A 25,529-nucleotide genomic window follows, 5' to 3' on the forward strand; every position below is an offset into this window, starting at 1 on the left:
GAAAATGTGTGCCCCGACCGGGACTCGAACCCGGGACCTCCTGCTTACATGGCAGACGCTCTATCCATCTGAGCCACCGCGGGCACAGAGGATAGCGCGTCTGCAGGGACTTATCCCTTGCACGCTCCCCGTGAGATCCACATTCCCAACATGTCCACAACACTACTTTCGTAGTGCGCCTATTAGATGTTTGCCCATCATACTCATTACTCGTGGCAGAGTAATCTACCAAGTCCCGTACGAGTTCGGGCATAGCGTGTGCGTTCGCACACAAGAAGGTCAAAGGCTGGGAACCCATATTTATTTTAACTATATATGACCATGCAGCTTTACTAGGTTTGAAATGATAATTAAATGAACACCCTAGCTGCAAGCAGGCGTTGATACACTTCGTTGGGGACATGTTGAAAATGTGTGCCCCGACCGGGACTCGAACCCGGGACCTCCTGCTTACATGGCAGACGCTCTATCCATCTGAGCCACCGCGGGCACAGAGGATAGCGCGTCTGCAGGGACTTATCCCTTGCACGCTCCCCGTGAGATCCACATTCCCAACATGTCCACAACACTACTTTCGTAGTGCGCCTATTAGATGTTTGCCCATCATACTCATTACTCGTGGCAGAGTAATCTACCAAGTCCCGTACGAGTTCGGGCATAGCGTGTGCGTTCGCACACAAGAAGGTCAAAGGCTGGGAACCCATATTTATTTTAACTATATATGACCATGCAGCTTTACTAGAATTGAAATGATAATTAAATGAACACCCTAGCTGCAAGCAGGCGTTGATACACTTCGTTGGGGACATGTTGAAAATGTGTGCCCCGACCGGGACTCGAACCCGGGACCTCCTGCTTACATGGCAGACGCTCTATCCATCTGAGCCACCGCGGGCACAGAGGATAGCGCGTCTGCAGGGACTTATCCCTTGCACGCTCCCCGTGAGATCCACATTCCCAACATGTCCACAACACTACTTTCGTAGTGCGCCTATTAGATGTTTGCCCATCATACTCATTACTCGTGGCAGAGTAATCTACCAAGTCCCGTACGAGTTCGGGCATAGCGTGTGCGTTCGCACACAAGAAGGTCAAAGGCTGGGAACCCATATTTATTTTAACTATATATGACCATGCAGCTTTACTAGAATTGAAATGATAATTAAATGAACACCCTAGCTGCAAGCAGGCGTTGATACACTTCGTTGGGGACATGTTGAAAATGTGTGCCCCGACCGGGACTCGAACCCGGGACCTCCTGCTTACATGGCAGACGCTCTATCCATCTGAGCCACCGCGGGCACAGAGGATAGCGCGTCTGCAGGGACTTATCCCTTGCACGCTCCCCGTGAGATCCACATTCCCAACATGTCCACAACACTACTTTCGTAGTGCGCCTATTAGATGTTTGCCCATCATACTCATTACTCGTGGCAGAGTAATCTACCAAGTCCCGTACGAGTTCGGGCATAGCGTGTGCGTTCGCACACAAGAAGGTCAAAGGCTGGGAACCCATATTTATTTTAACTATATATGACCATGCAGCTTTACTAGAATTGAAATGATAATTAAATGAACACCCTAGCTGCAAGCAGGCGTTGATACACTTCGTTGGGGACATGTTGAAAATGTGTGCCCCGACCGGGACTCGAACCCGGGACCTCCTGCTTACATGGCAGACGCTCTATCCATCTGAGCCACCGCGGGCACAGAGGATAGCGCGTCTGCAGGGACTTATCCCTTGCACGCTCCCCGTGAGATCCACATTCCCAACATGTCCACAACACTACTTTCGTAGTGCGCCTATTAGATGTTTGCCCATCATACTCATTACTCGTGGCAGAGTAATCTACCAAGTCCCGTACGAGTTCGGGCATAGCGTGTGCGTTCGCACACAAGAAGGTCAAAGGCTGGGAACCCATATTTATTTTAACTATATATGACCATGCAGCTTTACTAGGTTTGAAATGATAATTAAATGAACACCCTAGCTGCAAGCAGGCGTTGATACACTTCGTTGGGGACATGTTGAAAATGTGTGCCCCGACCGGGACTCGAACCCGGGACCTCCTGCTTACATGGCAGACGCTCTATCCATCTGAGCCACCGCGGGCACAGAGGATAGCGCGTCTGCAGGGACTTATCCCTTGCACGCTCCCCGTGAGATCCACATTCCCAACATGTCCACAACACTACTTTCGTAGTGCGCCTATTAGATGTTTGCCCATCATACTCATTACTCGTGGCAGAGTAATCTACCAAGTCCCGTACGAGTTCGGGCATAGCGTGTGCGTTCGCACACAAGAAGGTCAAAGGCTGGGAACCCATATTTATTTTAACTATATATGACCATGCAGCTTTACTAGAATTGAAATGATAATTAAATGAACACCCTAGCTGCAAGCAGGCGTTGATACACTTCGTTGGGGACATGTTGAAAATGTGTGCCCCGACCGGGACTCGAACCCGGGACCTCCTGCTTACATGGCAGACGCTCTATCCATCTGAGCCACCGCGGGCACAGAGGATAGCGCGTCTGCAGGGACTTATCCCTTGCACGCTCCCCGTGAGATCCACATTCCCAACATGTCCACAACACTACTTTCGTAGTGCGCCTATTAGATGTTTGCCCATCATACTCATTACTCGTGGCAGAGTAATCTACCAAGTCCCGTACGAGTTCGGGCATAGCGTGTGCGTTCTCACGGGGAGCGTGCAAGGGATAAGTCCCTGCAGACGCGCTATCCTCTGTGCCCGCGGTGGCTCAGATGGATAGAGCGTCTGCCATGTAAGCAGGAGGTCCCGGGTTCGAGTCCCGGTCGGGGCACACATTTTCAACATGTCCCCAACGAAGTGTATCAACGCCTGCTTGCAGCTAGGGTGTTCATTTAATTATCATTTCAATTCTAGTAAAGCTGCATGGTCATATATAGTTAAAATAAATATGGGTTCCCAGCCTTTGACCTTCTTGTGTGCGAACGCACACGCTATGCCCGAACTCGTACGGGACTTGGTAGATTACTCTGCCACGAGTAATGAGTATGATGGGCAAACATCTAATAGGCGCACTACGAAAGTAGTGTTGTGGACATGTTGGGAATGTGGATCTCACGGGGAGCGTGCAATGGATAAGTCCCTGCAGACGCGCTATCCTCTGTGCCCGCGGTGGCTCAGATGGATAGAGCGTCTGCCATGTAAGCAGGAGGTCCCGGGTTCGAGTCCTGGTCGGGGCACACATTTTCAACATGTCCCCAACGAAGTGTATCAACGCCTGCTTGCAGCTAGGGTGTTCATTTAATTATCATTTCAATTCTAGTAAAGCTGCATGGTCATATATAGTTAAAATAAATATGGGTTCCCAGCCTTTGACCTTCTTGTGTGCGAACGCACACGCTATGCCCGAACTCGTACGGGACTTGGTAGATTACTCTGCCACGAGTAATGAGTATGATGGGCAAACATCTAATAGGCGCACTACGAAAGTAGTGTTGTGGACATGTTGGGAATGTGGATCTCACGGGGAGCGTGCAAGGGATAAGTCCCTGCAGACGCGCTATCCTCTGTGCCCGCGGTGGCTCAGATGGATAGAGCGTCTGCCATGTAAGCAGGAGGTCCCGGGTTCGAGTCCCGGTCGGGGCACACATTTTCAACATGTCCCCAACGAAGTGTATCAACGCCTGCTTGCAGCTAGGGTGTTCATTTAATTATCATTTCAATTCTAGTAAAGCTGCATGGTCATATATAGTTAAAATAAATATGGGTTCCCAGCCTTTGACCTTCTTGTGTGCGAACGCACACGCTATGCCCGAACTCGTACGGGACTTGGTAGATTACTCTGCCACGAGTAATGAGTATGATGGGCAAACATCTAATAGGCGCACTACGAAAGTAGTGTTGTGGACATGTTGGGAATGTGGATCTCACGGGGAGCGTGCAAGGGATAAGTCCCTGCAGACGCGCTATCCTCTGTGCCCGCGGTGGCTCAGATGGATAGAGCGTCTGCCATGTAAGCAGGAGGTCCCGGGTTCGAGTCCCGGTCGGGGCACACATTTTCAACATGTCCCCAACGAAGTGTATCAACGCCTGCTTGCAGCTAGGGTGTTCATTTAATTATCATTTCAATTCTAGTAAAGCTGCATGGTCATATATAGTTAAAATAAATATGGGTTCCCAGCCTTTGACCTTCTTGTGTGCGAACGCACACGCTATGCCCGAACTCGTACGGGACTTGGTAGATTACTCTGCCACGAGTAATGAGTATGATGGGCAAACATCTAATAGGCGCACTACGAAAGTAGTGTTGTGGACATGTTGGGAATGTGGATCTCACGGGGAGCGTGCAAGGGATAAGTCCCTGCAGACGCGCTATCCTCTGTGCCCGCGGTGGCTCAGATGGATAGAGCGTCTGCCATGTAAGCAGGAGGTCCCGGGTTCGAGTCCCGGTCGGGGCACACATTTTCAACATGTCCCCAACGAAGTGTATCAACGCCTGCTTGCAGCTAGGGTGTTCATTTAATTATCATTTCAATTCTAGTAAAGCTGCATGGTCATATATAGTTAAAATATACACCAGTGTTACAAAAATAATGACATAAGTAAATACATAAAAGATCAGAATAACTTTTGAAACATCAACTTTACACATGAGCATTAAAACAAAACAGAATAAATAATGTCTAAATATCTTTACAAAGAAAATAACATATTATCAGAAAAATTCTACAACATAACTCTTATTAGCTAAACACATTAAGACAGGAAAAACACAAATTCATGTAGTGTAATAACACAAAAATACAGGACAGGGTTTGTTTTCAGTGTGACATTTGGTACTGCAGTCCACCCCAAAATTTCATTCCATATATCTTTCCTCTTACTTCAACATTTGTTTCCACCAAAAAAAATTCTATCCAAGCATGCTTTCTGTATTTATATGTTTACACATTCCTTACCTCATTATTTATTTTCCATTATCTTAACTCATCATTTATTTCCAAGAAAATCCTACCTAAACCTGTTGTCCCTAAACCCTACTTTTTTTGTTCATATCCTCTTTCAAAATACTTTTTTGGCCGAACCGTTTTCTTATAGCTTCTCAATGCATTTCTTCCAATTCATTACAACTCGTTCTCTTATATAGTATACCCCCTCTTAAGCTAACTTAAATCTACTGAGCTCAGATGCTAAACTAAGGGACGAGGCAATGCAGCAGCACAAAACAATTAACATAAACAGCAATGCCAAAAAACGCAGATTTGCAAAGCAAGCAGCATTATAGAAATTAGCAAAGCAATTGCAATATTACAACTAATATAAGGCAATGTGCAGCAAACAAGAAAAATAAATCAGTAGTAAACTGGCTTAATACAGTGTAAAATTCAGTAGGACTATGCTTGGCAAACAGCAGCAGCAAATGCAATAACTTATACCTAAACATGACATAGCTCAAGCAGAAAAATAGTACACTAAAAACAACAATGCAGATAAGGGAAATGTCTATTCACATCTTAATGTCTATGTAATTAAAGTGGTGCACCACAACAAGTTAATCTAACAAAAAAATTACCAAGTAGTTGAAAAGAAAATTATGTATGCAGTTACTGTTATTAATCCCTTCTCATTGTTCTTTCCTTTCCAAGTGCTCCTTTCTCGAAGAATGTGGTTCATAAAATTAGTATTTAATAGATCTGTTAACAGAAAGTGTTCGCATTAGCAAATGCATTTAATTTTATTTTACAAAACCAATGCTGCAACACAACTGGAAACCAGATATTAAACAAAATGAGCAATCTCTCAACTAGAAAGACAATAGATGTAAAATGTTTCTCATCATTTCATTAGGCATTTTAGTAAATATCATAAATTAAGAGCTCCAAAGTGTAATCATATGTTTTCAAGTTAGAGCGTGTCGTATTTGCGATTCTCACCTAATGGCTTTCTTTTGTCAGGCGACTGTCGCGCAGCTGCCCACGTAATGCGTTGTGCCCACGACGCATTACGTGAAGGTCACTTAACTTTCTTACTGAAATATTTACAACACCAGTTTGCACTACAGTGGCAGTCTCATATACAAAATTTCACGGGTCGAGAATTTGCGTTGCAAATGTGTAGAAACAAAATCTTACGAATATAACAGTGTTCAAAAAATTTTCGCCGGCATTGTGATACATTCACGCATTTGCACACATTTCATAACTCTTAAAGTACGATTCTTGGTTTCCAACATCCTTTTTCACAAGTCAGAGTCCCTAACCACTACTCATTATTCCTTACCTTATTACACATATACATATTCGTCGACACTTCTTTAATATTTCATCATAACAGATACATAGCATAATCAAATTCCTGATATAGCATCAGCTTATTGATCATAAACATACCTCAACAGCATAATACACATTGTTGTCGTAAAAATATCATAAAAACTCAGCCAAATCTCAAAAACGTCGTAGCTTTCTGCAACAATTTCAAAACCTAAAGAAAATTCTCTGCTCATTTCAATAGTGTCATCTACCTCAAACGTACTTTAAAATCATGCTCCCTTACCAAATACATCATTCAAAGCTCTCATAGTATCATAATGATTCCGAAAAAATATGAGCAGTTCACAAAGTACGGACAAAATACAATTTCATAAGTGTGAAGTTACCCAACTGTGTAATTGCGTAAACATGTGTCACTGATGTAGTAAAAAAAATGTTTATCTCTCAGTTAAATGATCAGATAGCTGTGTAATTTGTGTGTTGGAGAAATATGGTACCGTTGTGTAAAGTTGTATAAGCAAATACCATATTAGCTAAGGCTCCTTGTGCTTGCCACACACATGGTACACAAAGTAAGCGTGTACCCCCCCCCCCCAACCCCTGAGGATTAATGTAATTATACCCTCAGGTATTACAGATTACAGCAATGGAATGAAATGTATCAAGGAAAACTTTCTTTGTAATTCAAAAATCTTGAAAAATAAATGGTTTAAGTGCAAAATTAATCACTCAAATGCGTGTCCTGTAGCGCTAAATGTGCGTCTTGCTGTAAGATAATTCTGTGGAAGTGTCGTAGTTATCGTCCTCTGTAAGCAAAGTTCTGCTGAAGTCAATGTACTTACCTCATCATAAACGAAAGTGAAATGCTTTGCGTATATATATCTTAGTTATTACGTACCTTACCGTGATCAAGAAAGTACTATAATGTAACGTATTGTTGTGCTACGAAAAAGGCTGTCTCATTGTAGCTATACCACAAAAGTTAGTACTAAAACATGTTTTACTTTCCAGAAGAATTCAGAAAAACTGTGCAGATATAAAACAGAAGCACCTCAAAAGCAACATTGTAAATGGTCACTCATTAGTAGCGTCGTGACAAAATCGTGTAGCTGTCAAAGAAACCAAATGCTAAGTCATATTTAATCCCACAGAAAGTACTTCAAATAAAGAATGTCATTTCAAGTAAACCAAAACGTTGCATGAAAATCTCATTAGCAGTGCCGGTATATGTTCTAAGTATGTGAGCCTTATAGTCGTTACGTAATCGTGCAACTATCAAGCAAAAATGTACACACACAGTAACACTGTGTCGTCTGTTCACTATAACAATACACTCGTAACTACTGTCTAAATATGTATCCTAGGTTCTAGATTGGGTAGTTAACTTCAAACACTGTTGCACGTTAACAGTTTCTAAGTCTAAAAAAGCATACTAGTAATGTAAAGTGAAACATTTTATGGCAAAGACTAAGTTAAAAAGCAGATTATCTTTCAATAAACGGTTTTACATGTGAAGTGTGGTGAAATCCTTTACTCTTCATAGTACTCACAGTTTGAACTTGAATGCAATTGTCATGCGGTATACGTCGGTAAGGAATACTGGAATTTTTCTCAAGGTTAGCGTCTATGTTACTTTTCTCTGAGCCAGCTGGCGCACGCGGCTGCCTGCTGTGCGAGTCATTGTCTGTCTCTTTGTTGGCGCGCGTCGTTATTAGGATTAGGAGACCTAACTTCCACAAATTCACCTTGTCGAGAGTGCCCTGCTCTGTTTGAATCCCGCCAGTTCTGATAAAATTCAGGTCTGTCGTTATGATTACATCGTCTGTCGTCATGTCGGTAGATTCCATAGTTTCTTTCTTGTCGGTCACGTGGTGGAGAACTTCTCCCTGAATAGTAACTGCGCGCTGGTCTGTTGCGTCTAAAGTTATTCTGTCTCCCTTGATAATACACTCCTGGAAATTGAAATAAGAACACCGTGAATTCATTGTCCCAGGAAGGGGAAACTTTATTGACACATTCCTGGGGTCAGATACATCACATGATCACACTGACAGAACCACAGGCACATAGACACAGGCAACAGAGCATGCACAATGTCGGCACTAGTACAGTGTATATCCACCTTTCCCAGCAATGCAGGCTGCTATTCTCCCATGGAGACGATCGTAGAGATGTTGGATGTAGTCCTGTGGAACGGCTTGCCATGCCATTTCCACCTGGCGCCTCAGTTGGACCAGCGTTCGTGCTGGACGTGCAGACCGCGTGAGACGACGCTTCATCCAGTCCCAAACATGCTCAATGGGGGACAGATCTGGAGATCTTGCTGGCCAGGGTAGTTGACTTACACCTTCTAGAGCACGTTGGGTGGCACGGGATACATGCGGACGTGCATTGTCCTGTTGGAACAGCAAGTTCCCTTGCCGGTCTAGGAATGGTAGAACGATGGGTTCGATGATGGTTTGGATGTACCGTGCACTATTCAGTGTCCCCTCGACGATCACCAGTGGTGTACGGCCAGTGTAGGAGATCGCTCCCCACACCATGATGCCGGGTGTTGGCCCTGTGTGCCTCGGTCGTATGCAGTCCTGATTGTGGCGCTCACCTGCACGGCGCCAAACACGCATACGACCATCATTGGCACCAAGGCAGAAGCGACTCTCATCGCTGAAGACGACACGTCTCCATTCGTCCCTCCATTCACGCCTGTCGCGACACCACTGGAGGCGGGCTGCACGATGTTGGGGCGTGAGCGGAAGACGGCCTAACGGTGTGCTGGACCGTAGCCCAGCTTGATGGAGACGGTTGCGAATGGTCCTCGCCGATACCCCAGGAGCAACAGTGTCCCTAATTTGCTGGGAAGTGGCGGTGCGGTCCCCTACGGCACTGCGTAGGATCCTACGGTCTTGGCGTGCATCCGTGCGTCGCTGCGGTCCGGTCCCAGGTCGACGGGCACGTGCACCTTCCGCCGACCACTGGCGACAACATCGATGTACTGTGGAGACCTCGCGCCCCACGTGTTGAGCAATTCGGCGGTACGTCCACCCGGCCTCCCGCATGCCCACTATACGCCCTCGCTCAAAGTCCGTCAACTGCACATACGGTTCACGTCCACGCTGTCGCGGCATGCTACCAGTGTTAAAGACTGCGATGGAGCTCCGTATGCCACGGCAAACTGGCTGACACTGACGGCGGCGGTGCACAAATGCTGCGCAGCTAGCGCCATTCGACGGCCAACACCGCGGTTCCTGGTGTGTCCGCTGTGCCGTGCGTGTGATCATTGCTTGTACAGCCCTCTCACAGTGTCCGGAGCAAGTATGGTGGGTCTGACACACCGGTGTCAATGTGTTCTTTTTTCCATTTCCAGGAGTGTATTTATTTTGGTTCCCATATTGTCTGTTTCTCTGATTGTCTCTGTGATAGTCATTACCGCGGAGAGGTGATCTTTCCCTGTAGTTATTACTACTCTGCCAACGGTTGTCATACGGGTGGTGTCTGTTTTGGTCACGATTTACGTTGTAAGAATAGCCTTGTCGTGTCCAGTTATTGTTTCTGTCGTCACGGAATTGTGACGGATGTGACCTGTAGTGATTGTTTTCCTGCTTTCGCATCCCGCGACTGTCTGTGTCAATTTCTAATTCTTGTAAGAGTCCCTGAAAAGCTTCAATGTTGTCTTTGCAACGTCCTGCCAAAATAATATTTCTTAAATGTTCAGGCAATTTCATTAAGCAAATGCGGATGAGTTCTGAAGGGCTGTATGGGTTTGAAAGATATTGATTCTTATGCAACATGTCTTCAAAATATTTGACAAGACTGGAAAATTCAGATTGTTCGAAGTGTTTCATCATCATGATCCTATGTTTTACTCGGTCTTGTGTAGCTTGAGACCAATATGCTGAGAGGAAGGCATGGTAAAATTCTCCTTCACTGTGGCAGTCGTGAATGACCGATCGCATTCTTACAGCTGGTTCATTCTCTAAATACCCACACATAAATTCTAATCTGTGCTCTAATGACCAGTTGGGACGAAAACAATGAGAGAATTGATGGAGCCACGCTTGTGGATGAATGTCGTTGCCAGAATTCTTAAATGTTTTGAATTTGCGTGTAGTAATGAACAGCTTATAGTCAAAATCATCGTGTCGGCGAGTAGCATATCGGTCATTGTTACGTGGTGTCGGCGGTTCCATCTCAAAATTCGGTGCACCTTGCCAATTTCTTTCATAATTTCCAAAATGCCCTGTGTTATTATTTTGTGGCTTTTCCGTATTTCTAAGTCCCTCTTCCCGTGTTGGAGTGCGAGTGTCCTCTGAAATACGTAATTTTTGTATTTCTTGTGCCTACTGATCTTGTACTTCCCGGATTTCTCTTTTGTACTGTGTATTAATTTGATTTTTATTTTGTTTGAATTTTCTAATTTGTTCATACTCTTCAGTGTCAGTGAAAGCTACAGGTCTTGTGTCATTCAGATCATCATCTACCTTTGTAGATAAGTTAGTGAGCTGATCTGAAAGTTCGGCTACTTTATCCGATAGTGAAATTATTTCCTCTGTGTGTTTTTCTGAACCAAGTTTCAGAGTGTCCATTTGTTTTGAAATCGTATCTACTGTGTCCTTTAAGTTTTCCTGAGTTTTTGCAAGTTGCGTAACTGAATCGGTAGATGCAACTGAGTCACTTTTAGCTTGTAAGGTCTCATGATTTTCATGAACAATAATTTGCAGTTCTTTTATGGCTGCTTCGTGATTCTGTAATGCATTTTCATGCCGCGAAAAAATAGGTTGAGAATGCTCACAAATTTGTGTTTTTACGTCATTACAGGCTTTTTGGCATTTCGATTCAATGTTATGTAACTCAGTAGTTAAATCTTCACGTGTTTGTTCAAGCGTGGTGTGAAGATTTTGTTCCATTGCGCCTAACTGTTGCTGTGTTTGTCTCTGATTTTGTTCCATTGTGTCTAACTTTTGAAGCTTTTGCTGTGTTTGTCTCTGATTTTGTTCCATTTGTTGCATTAATTGCAATAATAATGTACTAGTGTCTGGAATGTGTTTCTCTATGCTTTTTGGCAGTGCATTTTCACCGGTAACAATCACGTTTTGACAAGCAGAAAATGTCTTGACTCATTTGAGAAAACGGTGAGGACCCAAAACCTGAGTCTACAGTATTTGCAATATTGTGTTCTGTTATTTCGGATTCCTGAGGCGAGCTGTTGCCGACCGATCGATCGATAATGCTTCCCTGTTCACTAATTGTTTCACTGCCTACACCATTATTTGCAGCCCGCTCCATTTCCCTATGCACAATTACCAAATTACTACTTTGAACATTAGTTAATTCATTACCCTGCGGCGCTAACACACTGCTTTCGTCTTCACTGTCATTTCTCAGTTTACTTTGAAGCCTAGTATTACGTTTTTCACACGCCATTATTGTCACAATATTTCACACGACAACACAGAAAAGCACAATTTGAAGAGCAAAAATAAGAAAACACGTTAACATAGCACTGAAAATAATATCTAGTTAATTGCAAGCGCAGCTGCGAAATAGTTGGTGCAAATCTACATGCATGCCACAACTGTGTACGACAATGAAAAACTACAAAGGAAATTCTCTCTATAATTACGCGCTAGCAATAAACAAAAGCTACACTAATTACACAAACTACAAGAAAAAATCAGAAGATTCCAATGAGGTATCCTCGGCTAAGGGTCGACATATGAAACGTCCCTTTTGAACAATTATAACAGGACTGTGCTTAAACTGACACACAATATTTTTAGCGCAACGCAATCTGACTTTCAAAAATCTCTACAAAATAATGGCCCTGACTAACATTAACCTATACCTTTCACAAATCACTTACCTCACAAAAATCTTCCGTTACTCGAACTACTGCAATACAGCGAGCGCCACTACTGCCAGCTAAATAAAAGATTCTAACTACTGAAGGCACGAACTACTGACAGACATCGTTAGCAAATGAAAGATTTTAATAGAGAACAAACAATGTATTTACCTTAATAGTCATCAAAAGTCATAATATATATAGCAGTTCATGACATCCAGTCTTACAAATATCAAAACTCCGCCATTTCTCTCCCCACATCCACCACTGCTGGCGGCTCACCTCCAGCTGCGCAACGCTACGCGCTGTTCGCATCCAGCTGCCCAACACTACAATGGCAGACAACAATGCAAACTAGCCACAGACTGCACACAGCGCAGCCAGTGATTTTCATACAGAGCGCTATGTGGCGTTACCAATAAGAAAACCTAAATAGCCTACTTACAACGTGTATACATTGTCCAGTTAATGTGTTAATTTTTCAGTGTGGAGAGCTTTTTCTTCAAAAGGAAAAAATGTTGAAGACGACTCAGTAACAGAAACAAGTAACAGTTACAAAACTGGGAACGAACCTATTCCAAATGTAAGTCTCGTGAAAGGAATGCAACCTACTGGAACTTATCGTAAGTACCAAGAGAATGGACCTTGAAAATGTCCGTTACTAGAATGTTTCGTGTGCAGAGAACAAGTTAGCCATGAATTCATGGTCCCTCGTAATTGAAAAGACATTCGAATAGCAAACATGGTCACTTATCTGGGAAAAATAAAAACTATCGTAGCCGAATGAATTCATCAGCAGATAAGCAAACTAAACATGTGGCACGAAGGGCAACTGTTTATGAAAAAGCGTAAGTGGCCAGTAATAGAGTTGCCGAAATAGCAACGAAAAAAAGGATACAGCCCCGTGATGTTGCATAGGACGTAATTTTTCCTGCATGTAAGGAAATAGTGAAATCTGTGTTAGGTAATGGCGCCGAGAAGAAAATATATTTGGTTCCACTGTCAAACGATTTTATTTCGCGGCGAATGGATGACGTGACTTTGGATATCCAGTGCAATAGCCGTGAATAGCTAAGCGACGGTGCTGTATTTTTACTTCAGCTTGACGAGTCAGCTGATTTTTATGAGGATTCGATTACTGAACAGTTCCTTTCATGTACTGAGCTGCTCTCAACACGAGCTGTTTCAGACGTGTGTAATTCTGTATCCAGTCTGTTGGAACAAAACGGCGTGTCCTGTAAAAATTGTATTTAGAACAGATGGTGCACCAGGAATGACCGGAAGTTTCAAAGGATTTGCTGCAAGACTGAAACAAGATTTCGGACCGTAGGGTTCATCACATTTCTTCATACATTGTGAGGCCTTGATGTTGAAGACTTCCAGCAGAACTTTTTTTGTGTTTTAGATTCAGTCATTAACATGGTAAACTCCTCAAACAAACAATTTTGCCACGAAGCGGAATCTCGACATGACATTTTGGTTCTTCGTAGCGAGGTCCGCAGGTTTTCAAATGGTTCTCAAAAGCTAGACCTGGAAAGATTTTTTTTAAAATTCAGACTTTGCTGCTCAGTTAAAATAACGAAGAATAGTGTGCGAAGGTAGCCTATTTGGGTGACATTTTTCGCCATTTAGTACGCAAGGAAAAGAAGAAAATATGCGGACGCCAGGTGATAAACTCACCGATTTCTTAAGTAAAAAGGTTGGATATATGAAATCACACGTGGAAAAGAAAAATCTTAAGGCGTTTCCTCTTACTTTTGAGGTAGACCCTCACGGTGACCTTAAGTACGCACTCGTTTTAAATCACCTCATGGTTCTTGAGAATAACATGACACAATATTTTCCCTGCACCACAGTTGACGAATATGACTGGGTGCGCAATCCTTAAGCTATGTCTCTAGATTCCACCACCAACCTTTCTCTGGAGGAAGAACAGCAGCTCACGAAGCTTTAAACAGGCCGAACACTTCAGCTGAAATATGGCAAACTATCAGTTATCAAGTTTCGTATGTCTGCAAAGAAAGAGTACTCATTAATAGCAATTAATACCCTGTTGCATTTTTTCACCACCTGTTTGTGCGAAATGGGATTTTAGGCACTAACCAACACGAAAGCAAAAGTGAGAGACTTCACTCACTGTCAGTTGAACAGGAAACGCATTTAATTTGAACGCGGATTGAACTTTTGTGTAAGACTCACGTCTCTCACAAATAATTCAAACTTGTAACGGAGAAACCAACAAATAACCTGTAAATAAGTTCAAGTTCTGAATATATATTCGGTGAAATCATTTCTATTACTTTTATTAGCTGTGTCATAGGCCATGATAAGTTTAGTGGCACACCTAGGTAATATCTTGGCACAGTAATGCTACACAGCGTACACTGATGTTATCTTTCTTGTATCCAATCATCATATCAGTTCCCAATGGTAATGTGCAAATCCATTCCCTGATAATCATCTCCAATACGCAATTGAAGAGCACACACGAGAAGCCCATCACTTTGTGTAATTTTTATTCGAATGGTGAAACTCTCCGGGAGCTCACCTCTAAATGTAACTTTGGAGGTGGTGTACCTCAAGAGTGACCTGGAGTAGTCTGGTGATCTTCTCATTCGGTTCAGTTCTCGTAGAGTCGACGAGATAAGGATTTTTATGACTAACATTTAACAATATACAAGATGTGATGACAACTTTTAACACAAAATTTAGACGAGGGACACACCTACCGTCAGACCTCCGGGTACTGAAGAGATTAAAATGGTTTACAAAATTTTAATAAATGCGGATACGAATAAGCGACTTTAGGATGTGGATCACATATCTGCAATCCGCACAGACCTCCACCCTTCAGCTCTCCGCAATGACCTGTGTAGTCCACCAAAGCAGACAGGAGAGCTTTTTCGGCGAGTGTGAGAAGCTGGCAGGAAACCGCCCACGCAGGCAACAGATCGGGTCCGAGTCCCGCTCTGGTATAGAATTTTGACGTGTCCGGAAAATTCAACTGAAACTTTGTTCTGCTCCGACACAATGAAAAGGTATCTTGAAATCAGTGGAATTAGAATGATAGGTGGTTGTTATATTTTTGAGAGCAATTTCACTGGTAATCTTCACAGTTACTTTTTACACTTGCGTTTTCAGCGTATCACAGTTGCACACCCATCAAAAAGCAGTGACTATTAAATATTCACGATGGGTTATCTCCAGAATGAATTTTCATTCTGCAGCGGAGTGTTCGCTGTCCTGAAATTTTTGGCAGATTAAAACTGTGCCCCAGAATGTGGCTCGAAGCTTGGGATATTTATCTTTAGAGGGCAAGCTCTCTACCAATTGAGCTACCCTAGCAAGACCCACACTTAGAGTTTCAAGACTGATTATGCTGAATAATTTCTGTGTTTGACAGCTGGGGACAATCCATACTAGTTGGAAAACGAGTCAGCTAAATAAAAATACTAGGTCTTAGTGAATTTCTTTTTAGAGAATTCACACAAACCCACTCAAATGTGTCTATGGCTTCTGCAGACGTTAGAAGACGTTGGTCGTATATGGCTGGTCCATTACAGGATATGATTTGTTTTTGAAAAGACTGAACGTAAATCAATTATTAATTGTACTGAATCACACAACTGTGATTACATTGTAACAAGAGGGTAGAAATGGTAGGCTAAAAGGAATACAAAGAAGAGATGAAAGGTAAACAATGCAATTATTTCGCTCAAGGAGGACGTTCCGCTTTATTTATTTATTTTCTTTAAGTAAAACTTGTTTTACACGAATTATTTCAGGTCTGATGCAGCGTTCCTTTGTTCAGAAGAATAATTTCTTCTGAATGTACATAAAACGACTCATTTTGCATGTTTGTGTGAATTTTAATGGAAGTTATTGCCGTTGTTTTCTTTTACTGATGCCTTCTGTCGCTATTGTCCACGTGTAGTGGCTTACGCCAGAATCGCATCGCCTAGCTTTAATAGTCTATTTTATGGTCCTGAATTCTCCTCCGCTATTGTCAAAGCGTTTGCGTCAGCGGTATTTGTATCTCTGTGACAACTTCACCGTTCCTTAACCGTCTTAATGCTGCCATCAAGACGTGAAAACTTTCCTTTAGGCGACTGGAGCACAAGTTATTTGAAACTTGTTTATCAGTTGCCTTCGCGAGGTCTGGAAGCAGGAATACATGTCAGCATGACTTGGGAACTGCGTACTTATTTGGGAAAGTTCCTCTGTAACTATGTTGGCTAAGGAAATCTTTATGTTACGTGTTTCCTTCCATAGTTGCTTCAGAAGCCAACGGACTTTCACATAAATGGGGCCGGCCGGTGTGGCCGAGCGGTTCTAGGCGCTTCAGACTGGAGCCGCGCGATCGCTCCGGTCGCAGGTTCGAATCCTGCCTCGGGCATGGATATATGTGATGTCCTTAGGTTAGTTAGGTTTAAGTAGTTCTACGTTCTAGGGGACTGATGACCTCAGATGTTAAGTCCCTTAGTGCTCAGAGCCATTTGAACCCTTGTTCCCCCCCCCCCCCCCCCACCCCACCCCCCACCCCCACATAAATGGGTATTCGTTTGCGGAGTAATGGCCGCGCTCTGACGTGTCTTCGTGTTTTTAGATAAGAGACTGATCTGGAAGCAGTGAGTATAGATATACGAGTGAACAAAAATACGGTGTGCACATTATCTCTTATTTGATGCAGTATTATATTGCTATATTAGTGAGTCTCAAGATTTAGAGAACACTCTCTTTTAAGCGGGAAATGCTAGAAATGTAAAAAGGTGAGACGACCAAAGATCCATTCTTTCATTGCGGATGTACACGAAGCCCGATCTCGTGTGGGAATCCAAAATGGAGAGTGAGGAGTTGATGGATAGGTGACGCTACGGTGGTGGTAGTAGTAGTAGTAGTAGTAACAAGTTTCGAATTTGTGCCGGGTGGGTAGCGTGTTCGGATGGCAGAGACGACCGCTCGCGTTAAGCGTTCGAGTCAGGTCCGGCACAAATTTTCACTTGTTACCTTCGATTCTCCAACGCTCGTGCATGCGTGGGTACTAATCTAGCAACATAATATTGCCCGTTACTACATATACATGCGTGCAAAGGTTAGACGCAAGTAGCTACAGCAAATACTGAAGAGCTCACTCCTTTGTCGAAGTAAATGTAATATAATGCTTTAACTGTTACACAGCCACACGAGGAAGCGCGCAAAAAGCATAGTCAACCCTTACGTAATGGTTTATTTTGTTTGATGCAGCAAGCTCCCCGTTGCAGCTGCTATTTGTTACCTGCCGGCAAGTTGCATATGCGGGCGGGAGAGGAAGGGGGTTGTTATCTCACGCCATATAGAGGTGTTTCCTGGACGGAAATTCTGGAGTACAGAGCGTTCTAAAACCTGATGCATAATTCAACACATTTGTAGACAGTAATCAACGTTTGTTGTATGGCAATGGCCTGCCTGATTTCTAGTTCGTTAATTATTCAAATGTCTGAGTGTACCATGCCACAACATTAATTATTTAAATATCGGTTATCCGTGTGAAGTGACAGTCCCATACTTCTCCATTCAAGGTTGGCAAATACTACTGCAGCTTAATTTGCTTTGTAGGGATTGTACCGTGTAGGATGGATCAGCTACTTCACTTGGATCAGTGACACCATCTTCTGTGACGAGGGACGACTATACTGCAGTGGCGGTATGGTCACATATTCATAGCAAATTTCGTGTTCTGAGGTCTTGTATATCCTCACGGAATTCTTTGGTGACGTATCACATTGGATGTTTCGTCTCTTCACAGGGACGACCATTCTTAAATGGTAGGAAACGTTTCTTGACATTCTGCAGGGCGTGTGGCTAAGAATATTTCCGGAACAGTAAGTGCTCAGCGAAAAAACCTATTACATAAATCTTGTGCAGCTATTTTTTTTTCTATCCAAAAACTTGTTGTTTGCTTTCATCTTGGCTAGCATGCCCACTGCAAACTGTTCGCGCCGAGGTTTGTCCATCGTTTTTTGTAGGCGCCAAATGATTACGTAACTTCTTACCCAAGACTCTGGAATTTCCAATTCTGTAGGGGCTGGTGGTCTAGTGGTAATCTGCGATTCTGGAGACCGTAATGTCGCGGGATGAATTCCCGATCAGACACCAGAACATTTCAGTCTGCCTTTACGCTAGCCTTCACCTGTCAGTGATATGAAGATACGTCATGAACGACACGTGGTTCGGATTCCACATTAAATTCTATGTCCCGTTTCTCCGGCAGGATTGCGTTACGCCGAAGTGGCGTCCAGTTCAAAGAAGTTGCAAACAAACGGCTGAAATGTTACTTGAAGGACCTTCAGCCATTCATGCGAATTTACTGCTTTTCCAAGTCTCTGGACGCCGCACGCAATGATTTTGTCGGATTCCTAGTCAACATTGGCGTCTGGAAGAGATGGGCCGACCCGCTCCCTTGCGCTGGAAAACACTACCAGTTTCCATAAATGTCTGCCCAGCCCCAATGGTTAATCGGGACGGTGGTTTCCGTCCATAATGTGTGGGAAAGTTTCATTGTTGCACTTGGCTGTCGAACTTCGTGTAACCTGGGCTATACGCTGAGCTTCATGCTTTCACGTCCATGTTTTTCGTCATATATGTGGCAGTTGTAACATGGAAATAGGAAAGTCACTTCCAGTTAACTTATCACATGATGACAGTCAGTCATTTTGTAGTGTAGTTTTAAAGTTGTATATATAATTTACGGACACGCTGTACTTCCTATCTTGATCCTGGAATACTGTGCTGGGATATTGCATTCCCCATTGATTTTCTTGTAAATGTATCCCAAAGATTGCAGCAGTTTGTTCTTAGATATTTGATATATTTGAAATGATTTTTTCAGTAGCAGCGTTGTTGGGAAACCACGTACCACATTATTATTATTATTATTATTATTATTATTATTATAGATCATATACCTTGAAGAGATAAGTACAGTAGAACATCGTTAATCCGCCCCCTACGGTACTACCGGGAGATGATCGGAGCGCATAAAAGACTGATTATAAGAGGAATTCTTTTATTGACCAGCGGCATCACGATACAGTACAATGCTACTTTTTGAAAAGTTTCGCCTGGAAATACTGTGTGAAGTATGGTTCCTTGTAAAAATAATAACAAACCTAAAAGGTCGAAACACTACAAAATCTTACACGAATGTGTAATACTACAATTGTGCCTGTGCTGTAAAGTACGTCTGTATTGTACGGTAAGTTGATGATGCTGTGAGTGAAAACTGAACGTCTGTACACACCTTACTACACTATTGCAGTGACACTCAACTGATTCGTTTCGTGCAGCTGGAGTTCTTGTAAGGAACACTTTGTAATTTAATCTAGAATCATGAATGTTACACACATTATCATGGATCAGCTTAAGCTCTTTAACTAAGTTTCCAAATTTAGGAACAAATTCACTGGCAGCTTGTCTTCAGCAGATGGCATTTCGAATCCCATGTCGTTTTTTCCACTGTTGTCGCCGAGTTTCACTTGATGTAAATTTTTTCACTTGATGTAAATTTTTTTCATTTTCACTGTCTCCGTTTAATTTTTCGTACAAAATCAGTGCGTTTCCTTTTATGATTGGTCCCAACAGCGGGGTCCATTTTCTTATCTCCAGCTCAAACCACATTAACAAACCACAGTCTAGAATTTCACTTCCTAGGCCTCTTCAAAGTCTTGCGTATTTTTTTAGTTATTTCATATCATCAATCGCCATTGTGTAACTTGTTCAAGAGTTTCCCTATTTACTCTTCAGTATTTAACAGTTGTTACGCTAACCCCTAACTGGCTTGCAGTGTTTTGAAGAGACTCGCCTTCGTCTAAACTTTCATACGCTTTCAGTTGATCCGCTAAAGATAGCGTCACATTTTCATGTTTAGTTGATATAATTTAGTTTTGCACTGTTTTATGTGTTAAAACAACACTGTCACTAATCTATAATTAAAATGATTTCACAACAACAAATTGGAAACAAATTATTTCGTACCAAAATTTATCAAACAGCCTGTGAATTTGGAAGTTAAGCTGGAGGAGGGCGCGAATATGGGGCCAGTGGAATTGACTAGTGGATTGATGAAGGTTATATTGAAGTGAAACTGATATTTTGGGAAAAAAAACCTCACGTTTTCCCCCAAAAGCCGTCCCAATAGATAATACGGCTAGAGCAGGACATTGTTGTTTTACAAGGAACAGCGACAGAAAGACAAAGTTAGGTGTAAAGAACGTAACTGATTCTTTTGCAGCATACATGAATAATCTTTATGCCCTGATTGTATAAAAAGTATCTTGTAAAATTGATTTCATTATTCATTGAATTGTTAATAATAATTTGATACAAGAAAAACATGAATTCCCACCATTGGAACAGTGACTGGAATGCTTCCTTAACCAACTGGCTAGTGAAACTGCTTTCGGCGCGGAAAGACCCTGGTTCGATTCCCGATCCTTTTTTTCTGAAGTGAAGTGGTTTGTAATGGGATCCGCTCAGCCTTGTGAGACCAATGAGGAGTCGCTTGAACGAATAAGCACCAGCATCATTAGGATTCATCTACTGACAATAACGGCTAGAGATTTTGCGGCATATTGATCACGTGTCCCACGATTTGGATCGTTCCTCGTACCGCCTTTTAGGCAACAGTCGGAACAGGCCCAAGCCTAATCCCTGAGTGATGTTGCGGAATAGTGATTTTAATTATTTTCATAGTTTGGGGTATGCAGTTCCCCAGTGTAACGTTAGCTGGTCGTGCGCCTAGGTGCAGTATTGCAGGGTGAATGGATGATTTGACTTGGCTGCCCCTGTGACTGATGAGCGGACCAGAAACATTAATGTGACCATCGCCTGTATTCAACGACAACGTGCAATAACCACTCACAGACGGCAGGTGGCAGCACTAGCAGTGCAAGATATACAAAGCGTATCTGGGAAACGTAGAAAACAGCGCAGTCGTTATCGTAATGTGGAAATGGAGCGATTTATTCGACCTCCAAAAGGGCCGAGGATGGAAGCACTTCTGAAACGCGGCTAAGTTTGTAAACCGTTCCCGTGTCACCGTGGTTAAAACATACCGTGCGTGGCGGGGTGACGCTATTCAAAACTGTCGCCGAGGCAACTGTGGCGCAACACGGGCCATAAATGGCAGGGGTAAAAGACGGCCGTGGAGATGGGTACGGGTGAATAACCGCGCAACTGTTGAGCAACTGATCTACCAGATGAACCAAGGGGCTGCCAGCAGCGTCTTTTTAACTACCGTTCAGCGGACGTTGCTGCCTTTGGGCCTCCACAGCAGGCGCCTGATTCGTGCTAACTGTTGTTTATCGGCGACGAAGGCTGGAATTCGCACACCAATTTACTGCAGTTGGACGTCCGCGTAGTAGGGACAGATGGGCTTTTCAGACGAATCACGTTTTATGGTCCGTCGACGTGAAACGACGAAAAGCAAACAACCTGCAACAAGGATTGAGGAGGAGGGAGCACTGCGGTCTGGGGAATGTTTTTGTGGCATACCCTGGGATATCTCGTCATTCTGGAAAGCATTCAAGTACGCATCTAGCCTCGTGTACAATGTCCACCCCTATATGCAGTTTGTTTTTCCTTGACACAGTGGCATCTACCAGCAGGATAATATAAGGTGTCACACAGCTCGCAGTGTGCTTTCGTGGTTCGGAGAGCACCATGGTGAGACTACCGTATTCCTCTGGCCACCAAATTCCCCGGTTTTAAACACAATCGATAATCTCTGGGACTACCTCGATCGGGTTCTTCGCCCCACGTGTCAACAGAAACGAAATGAAATGTCGTGTGGCTATGGCCTCCCGCCGGGTGGACCGGTCGCCTGGTGCAAGTCTTTTGAGTTGACTCCACGTCGGCGACTTCCGTGTCGATGGGGATAGTAGGATGATGATGAAGACAGCACCAGTCCCTGAGCAGAGAAAATCGCCGACCCAGCCGGGACTCGAACCCGGGCCCCTTTGCACAGCATTCGGCCGCGCTGACCACTCAGCTATCGAGGCGGACTCTTCAACAGAGAAGCCTAGCGCAGCTGGCCACGGCACTTGAGTCGGTATGGCACCACATCCCTGTCGGTACCCTCCAGAACGTCACTGGCACTCTTCTCGGACGCCTTGCTCTGCTAAAAGTGGTTATTCAGGCTTTCGACAGGTGGCGACATTAATATGATTGGACCCTGTATTTGAAGAGACGAATGGTCACGTGCTAGTAGAGTTGTAGGGCGGAAGCGCGAAGCCTCGCACGGCAACGCCGCGGCTTCGGGAAGAACGTGGTGCGCGTGGCGTGGCGTGGCTGCAGGGCGTGGCCGGCACGCGAGGCGAGCAGAGTCGGCTTTGTACGCACCGCTAATAGCGGCCGCAGCTGCTCCCGGCTCCCTGCCGCGGCGCGCGACAATGCCGCGCCGACACGTGGACAAAGAGCGGACCGCCCACAGATTGCCTCTTTTTAAACGTCGCGCCCGTGCCACCGCCGACTGTGTTTACCGCAATTTGCCCGCTTCGGAGTGCTCGGAATATACAGGGTGATTCAAAAAGAATACCACAACTTTAAAAATGTGTATTTAATGAAAGAAACATAATATAACCTTCTGTTATACATCATTACAAAGAGTATTTAAAAAGGTTTTTTTTCACTCAAAAACAAGTTCAAGAGATGTTCAATATGGCCCCCTCCAGACACACGAGCAATATCAACCTGATACTCCAACTCGTTCCACACTCTCTGTAGCATATCAGGCGTAACAGTTTGGATAGCTGCTGTTATTTCTCGTTTCAAATCATCAGTGGTGGCTGGGAGAGGTGGCCGAAACACCATATCCTTACCACGCTGAACAACTGTCGTCGATTCACTTCTGCCGTACTCAATAACACAAAAAGCTTTCTGTTGAGCGGTCGCCATCTAAGCATCAACTGACGCTGACGCCTAGTCAACAGCGCCTCAAGCGAACAAATGTACAACTAAATGAAACTTTATAGCTCCCTTAATTCGCCGACAGATAGTGCTTAGCTCTGCCTTTTGTCGTTGCAGAGTTTTAAATTCCTAAAGTTGTGGTATTCTTTTTGAATCACCCTGTATTTTAAAGTCCGTGTCCCCAGCGAAGTCCTTTCTTCGGAACTGGAAGCGTATTTCCAGCGCCCGTCATCGAATGGCCAATATCGCTATTTCCGGCGGCCGTGATTATCGCCTTTCCCGTGGGCTTTGATGCAAGCACTCACTAGCCAGCGCCGAAATCATGACTTGAAAATGGATAAAGAAACAAAGAATCTGTTATGTCAGATTTTTTTCCGCCTAGAGAGTAACGTGGCCAATGAGATGCGACAAACGTTTTACGTCATAAACAGAACTTACGAGACGTCACTTTAGATACAATTCGTAATAATAAAATGACAGGAAACACCGTATCTGTGGGTAAACGCTTCCTGTAGTTGAAGTTTTTAGTGCTACAATGTGATACGGAACATAGGGTTTCAATACTACGGTACAATGACTATAGAGTCTGGGTCTCTTTTATTCATGTAATAAAATCAGACGATATTCATAAGAAATAATGTATTTGCTGCAATTCTTGTTGCAAAGCCAACGACTGGAATGTTTCCCCAGTGTCCAGAAATAACGTGACTGCCAGTCTGTCTGAAAGTAAACAAAAGTTAACATAGTGTAAGTTTTTACTATTTTGAGACCTTCTGTAAAATATACACTGAAGCGCTATAGAAACTTGTCTAGGCATGCGTATTCAGATATTGAGTATGTAAACAGGCAGAATACGGCGATGCTGTCGGCAACGCCTATATGCCAAGTGTCTAGCGCAGTTGTTAGATCGGTTACTGCTGCTAAAATGGCAGGTTACTAAAATGTGAGTGAGTTTGAACGTGGCGCAGAGCGATGGTTCACAGCATCTCCGAGGTAGCGATTGAAGTGGGAATTTTCCCGTGCGACCATTTCACGAGTGTACAGTGAATATCGGGAATCTGGTAAAACATCAAATCTCCGACATCACTGCGGCCGGAAGAAAATGCTGCAAGAACGGACCTAACGATGACTGAAGAGAATCGTTCAACGTGACAAATTTCTGCTGATTTCAGTGCTGGGCCATCAACAAATGGTAGCGTCCGAACCATTCAACGAAACACATCGAAATGAGCTTTCGGAGCCGAAAGCCCACTCGTGGCTTTTAAAGCCGAAGGCCCACTCTTGTATCCTAGATGACTGCACGACACGAAGCTTTACTCCTCACATGGGCCCGTCAACACAGACATTGGACTGTTGATGGCTGGAAACATGTTGCCTGGTCGGACGAGTCTCGTTTCAAATTGTATCGAGCAGATGGGCCTTTACGGGTATGGACCCCAATGAATCCATGGACCCTGCATGTTAGCAGGGGACTGTTCAAGCTTGTGGACGCTCTGTAATGGTGTGGGGAGTGTGCAGTTGGTGCGATGTGGGACCCCTGATACGTCTAGATACGACTCAGACAGGTGACACGTACGTAGACAGGTGATACGTACGTAAGCATCCTGTCTGATCACCTGCATCCATTCATGTCCGTTGCTTATTACGACGGACTGGGGCAATTCCAGCAGGACAATGCGACACCTCACGCGTCCAGAATTGCTACAGAGTGGCTCCAGGAACACTCTTCTGAGATTAAACACTTCCGATGGCCACCAAACATTATTGAGTATATCTGGGATGCCTTCCAATCTGCTGTTCAGAAGAGATCTCCACCCTTCGTACTCTTACGAATTTATGGACAGCCCTGCCAGATTCGTGGTGTCAGTTCCCTCTAACACTACTTCAGATATTAGTCGACTCCATGCCACGTCGTATTGCGGGACTTCTGCGTGCTCACCGGTGCCGTAAACGATAATAGGCAGGTGTACCAGTTTCTTTGGCTGTTCAGTGTATATACGTGTTTATGGGTTTATGGACTGGCTCATGTTTATATCTTACCGGTAAATATCTTTTTCAGTGATGTTGAGCAGCTTAAAAGAAATCTCCTCTTGCATTCGACTGAAATTACATAACGAATCTCGATCTTGAAAGCTATGTGATAATGTACGTTGTTTCAGAGTGTTGGTAGTCAACGTAAAATTTAGAATATGGGTATTCCGCATGCGTCAACTGATATATCCAATATAAAATCAAAAAAGTTATGAAATTTCAATAGCGTTAGCTAATAACTTATATTAGAACGTATCTGTGTTGTACAGCGTTATGTAGTGTTGTTATACTTCGAAGATCGTTTATACAGTTAACACAGCTATTGTACACGCGTCCTTTTCCGCAAAGAAATTGTGTCGTTTGCTGGCCAAATAAAACCGACAACGGACACTGGAGAGCGTAAATCACGTTAACCAGCTCGTCCCGTGTGCCGACGGCGCTCTCTC

At 43.8% G+C, this 25,529-nt stretch overlaps 1 protein-coding gene and 11 non-coding genes across 12 annotated transcripts in view; 5 read left to right on the forward strand and 7 right to left on the reverse strand.

Moving 5' to 3' along the window:
• Positions 1-25,529, forward strand: part of LOC126260867 (max dimerization protein 1-like) — a 715,242-nt gene that overhangs the window by 264,476 nt on the left and 425,237 nt on the right. The gene's annotated exons all lie outside the window — the stretch shown is intronic.
• On the reverse strand, positions 10-84 carry Trnat-ugu (transfer RNA threonine (anticodon UGU)). The gene has a single exon. It is a non-coding gene; the product is annotated as a tRNA-Thr (tRNA).
• On the reverse strand, positions 416-490 carry Trnat-ugu (transfer RNA threonine (anticodon UGU)). Its single transcript has one exon. It is a non-coding gene; the product is annotated as a tRNA-Thr (tRNA).
• Positions 822-896, reverse strand: Trnat-ugu (transfer RNA threonine (anticodon UGU)). The gene has a single exon. It is a non-coding gene; the product is annotated as a tRNA-Thr (tRNA).
• Trnat-ugu (transfer RNA threonine (anticodon UGU)) lies at positions 1,228-1,302 on the reverse strand. The gene has a single exon. It is a non-coding gene; the product is annotated as a tRNA-Thr (tRNA).
• Trnat-ugu (transfer RNA threonine (anticodon UGU)) lies at positions 1,634-1,708 on the reverse strand. Its single transcript has one exon. It is a non-coding gene; the product is annotated as a tRNA-Thr (tRNA).
• Positions 2,040-2,114, reverse strand: Trnat-ugu (transfer RNA threonine (anticodon UGU)). Its single transcript has one exon. It is a non-coding gene; the product is annotated as a tRNA-Thr (tRNA).
• Positions 2,446-2,520, reverse strand: Trnat-ugu (transfer RNA threonine (anticodon UGU)). Its single transcript has one exon. It is a non-coding gene; the product is annotated as a tRNA-Thr (tRNA).
• On the forward strand, positions 2,753-2,827 carry Trnat-ugu (transfer RNA threonine (anticodon UGU)). Its single transcript has one exon. It is a non-coding gene; the product is annotated as a tRNA-Thr (tRNA).
• Trnat-ugu (transfer RNA threonine (anticodon UGU)) lies at positions 3,565-3,639 on the forward strand. Its single transcript has one exon. It is a non-coding gene; the product is annotated as a tRNA-Thr (tRNA).
• Trnat-ugu (transfer RNA threonine (anticodon UGU)) lies at positions 3,971-4,045 on the forward strand. Its single transcript has one exon. It is a non-coding gene; the product is annotated as a tRNA-Thr (tRNA).
• Trnat-ugu (transfer RNA threonine (anticodon UGU)) lies at positions 4,377-4,451 on the forward strand. The gene has a single exon. It is a non-coding gene; the product is annotated as a tRNA-Thr (tRNA).

This window comes from Schistocerca nitens, chromosome 5 (genome assembly GCF_023898315.1).
Source record: "Schistocerca nitens isolate TAMUIC-IGC-003100 chromosome 5, iqSchNite1.1, whole genome shotgun sequence".
NCBI lineage: Eukaryota > Metazoa > Arthropoda > Insecta > Orthoptera > Acrididae > Schistocerca > Schistocerca nitens.